Raw genomic sequence first — 3,170 nt, forward strand, 5'->3', positions numbered from 1 at the left:
AGCAGTGGCTATACAGCACTGGTGGCATTTGCCTTGTCTCGGTGGTCCGTCTGGTCCTCTTGAGCCTGAGCACAGTGTGCAGGGTCTTCATGTATATATATATGTGTGTCTGTGTTTGTTCCCCCCCCTGCCATTGGTGTTGGTGTGTTTATGTCTCCGTAAATAACTCATCAAGGCTTTGCCCCAGCATGGCTACAGTCAAATGATTGAAACAAGTAAAACATATATAGCAGTTCAGTAAAAGAGACCAATAGAACAAGTCCCAGGCTTACAAAGAATAAGTCCTGGGGTTGATTTGTGCAACTAAAGGCAGTGCTCCAGCATGGCTGCACCATCTGAACATGGCTGATGCCAGCACCCACTGACTGTCTCCCGTACCAGAGGCACGTAAAAAGCACTATCCAAAAGTGGTCAATGCCAGGTCCGCCTGACTGGCTCCTGTACTGGTGGCATGTAAAAAGCACCGACCGAACGTAGCCAATGCCAGTACCCCGAATTAGTCCCCATGCCGGTGGCACATAAAAAGTACTATCTGAATGTGATTGTTGCCAGGCCTGCCTGCCTGGCCCCTGTGCTGATGGCACGTAAAAAGCACCCACCACACACTCTCGGAGTGTTTGGCGTTAGGAAAGGCATCCAACTGTAGAAACATTGTCAGATCAGATTGGAGCCTTGCAACCCATGCCAGCACGGACAACAGATATTAAATGGTGATGATAATGGTTTATATATATATAAACAATGAGCTTCTTTCAGTTTCCATCTTCCAAATCCACTCACAAGGATTTGGTCGGCCCAGGGTTATAATAGAAAAGACTTGCTCAAGGTGCCATGCAGTGGGACTGAACCCAGAACCATGTAGTTGGGAATTAAGCTTCTTACCACACAGCCACACCTATTGGTTTTAACACTTTCATAACAAAATTCATGCAAAACAAATTCAAAATCTGGAAAAAATTGCTTTTATTACAAACAAAGAAAAAAAATGTCACAGGTAAGTTACCTGAGATGTGGTGACATAAACTATAGAGTTGGGAGGCTGTTATCACACTGTTCTATCTCCATTTCTGTATGAATATCTATATACAGTTGTAGAGAGTGTTCCTTATAGCTTCATTATTGCCAGGGAAAATGCCCACAACACAAACACCAATTTAGGAGGAGGCCAAAAAAATGCTTATTGTTCTTATGAATTGTCACATTGATAGTCACACATCTATATGAATAGATACACATTTAGTTAACCCTTTAGCATTTAAACCAGCCATATCTGGCCCAAATATTCTACCTATTTTAAGTTTAAAGTAGCCAGACTCAGCCTCTTACACCTACCCGACAATGTCATTTTGAAAATACACAATCACATCATCAAAATTTGAAAGCTGTGAGTTAATGGAGGACACTCAACCGTAAAGAATCATGCCAAAACAAACACAGAAGTCTGGTGTAGTTTTCTGCCCGGCCAGCTCTTTATGAAATCGGACAACCCATGCCAGCATGGAAAGCGGACGTTAAACGATGATAATGATTGGAATATCTGTTCTTTATCACGTGCTGTTAATCTTTAAAAGATGATAAATCCGAGGTAATATATAATTCTTGAATAACAAAGTCATCCAATATCCTGAAATAACAGAGAAACAGCATCAGCTACAGAAGTTACTTAAACAATTGATATTTGAGAGTGAGAACTTAACTATTATACATTCCTATACGGATTTAGCTGTAGTTATAAAAATTTATCTGAACAACTGAAATTTCGTTTTAAATTTTTGTTATTAAAATTACATTCCACAACTTTGTGTAATATCGACATATTTACAGACATCTACACCTCCATAATGTGTAAAATTACGCGTTACATTACAGAGTAGACGATAACATATTTTCAAAAATTGAAAGGGGTAATTTGAGGTAAATTTGGGTGCTGTCTCAAGCTGGTGAAGCAACCTTATAGCGGCTTCACAGAGATTTTGTAGCCAGAAGACAGTGCTGCCTGAGCAGACGAACCATCAAAAAAGGGGTTGTCTTCTGTGTTGCTACAAATTCTATGACAGGCGAAAACATTATAAAGAAAAAAAGGTACCAGTTGAGTATTGGGGTCGATGTAATTGACTTACCCACTGTCCCAAACTTCAGGCCTTGATCCTATAGTAGAAACGATGGATCTTTTTTAAAACGGGGGCCACATTTTTCATTAACGAAACACTTTGAAACTTGGAACACTGGTAGAATGTGTCATATAAAACATCTTTAAAACATCTTTAAAACATCTTTAAAACATCTTTAAAAAAAAAGAAATCCATAAATTATTCCATGTTAAAGTTGTCGTATTTCTGTAATTTCAACCAATCACTGACGTCCATTCAGCCGATATACATTAAGTGCCGACTACATAAACAAACGATTCTGAAACAATTAACCCTAACCCTAACCCTAACCCTACGGTTAGGGTTAGGGTTAGGGTTAAAGCAAATTTAAAATGAAAAAAGCAAATAAAACGAAGAATCGTTTGTTTATGAAGTCGGCACTTAATGTATATCCACTGAATGGACGTCAGTGATTGGTTGAAATTATCGAAATAAGACAATTTTTTACATGAAATAAATTCGAATACAAAAATATTTTTCTGTTCTATAACACAAAATAGATAAGTATACGAAGTTTGAAAGTCTTTCCGTACCAAAAACACTACGTAAAACATTAATGAAAAATGTGGCCCCCGTTTTAAAAAAGATCCGAAACGATTATTATTATTCTTTTATAGATTAAGAATCCCCTTCATTTAATAATGATGATTTACGGCAAAGAATTCATCTAAGAGTTACGCAGGCGCATTAAAATCATTTCTATTCATTAAACTTAGACACACGTACCTGGTGCCCGAATTTCTCTTAATTAACTCCCAAACACATTTATGATACATTTCTCTACCACCTGATGCACTTCTAACAACACGGTCCTTTATAAAACCATTTCCGTAAGTATTAAACAATGAAAGCATTTAATTTTTTAATACTTTGTGTCTCAGATGTCCTGTCATTTGTTCGACATTTGGCTGCTATTTCTAGGGTCCAGATGGACTATATGTAATCTGAACCTTTCCCTCCTTATTTTATTATTTTTTTTTACGGAATCCCACGTTTTAAGCTATGGAGATTCCGATTCTG

At 37.7% G+C, this 3,170-nt stretch overlaps 1 long non-coding RNA gene across 1 annotated transcript; it reads right to left on the reverse strand.

Moving 5' to 3' along the window:
* Positions 1 to 939: 939 nt before the first annotated feature.
* On the reverse strand, positions 940 to 2,567 carry LOC128251374 (uncharacterized). Its single transcript, XR_008267104.1, has 2 exons — positions 2,121 to 2,567; positions 940 to 1,624 (listed from the first exon to the last, which is right to left on the reverse strand). It is a non-coding gene; the product is annotated as an uncharacterized LOC128251374 (long non-coding RNA).
* Between the last annotated feature and the right edge of the window lie 603 nt (positions 2,568 to 3,170).

This window comes from Octopus bimaculoides, unplaced genomic scaffold (assembly GCF_001194135.2).
Source record: "Octopus bimaculoides isolate UCB-OBI-ISO-001 unplaced genomic scaffold, ASM119413v2 Scaffold_89558, whole genome shotgun sequence".
Taxonomy (NCBI): domain Eukaryota; kingdom Metazoa; phylum Mollusca; class Cephalopoda; order Octopoda; family Octopodidae; genus Octopus; species Octopus bimaculoides.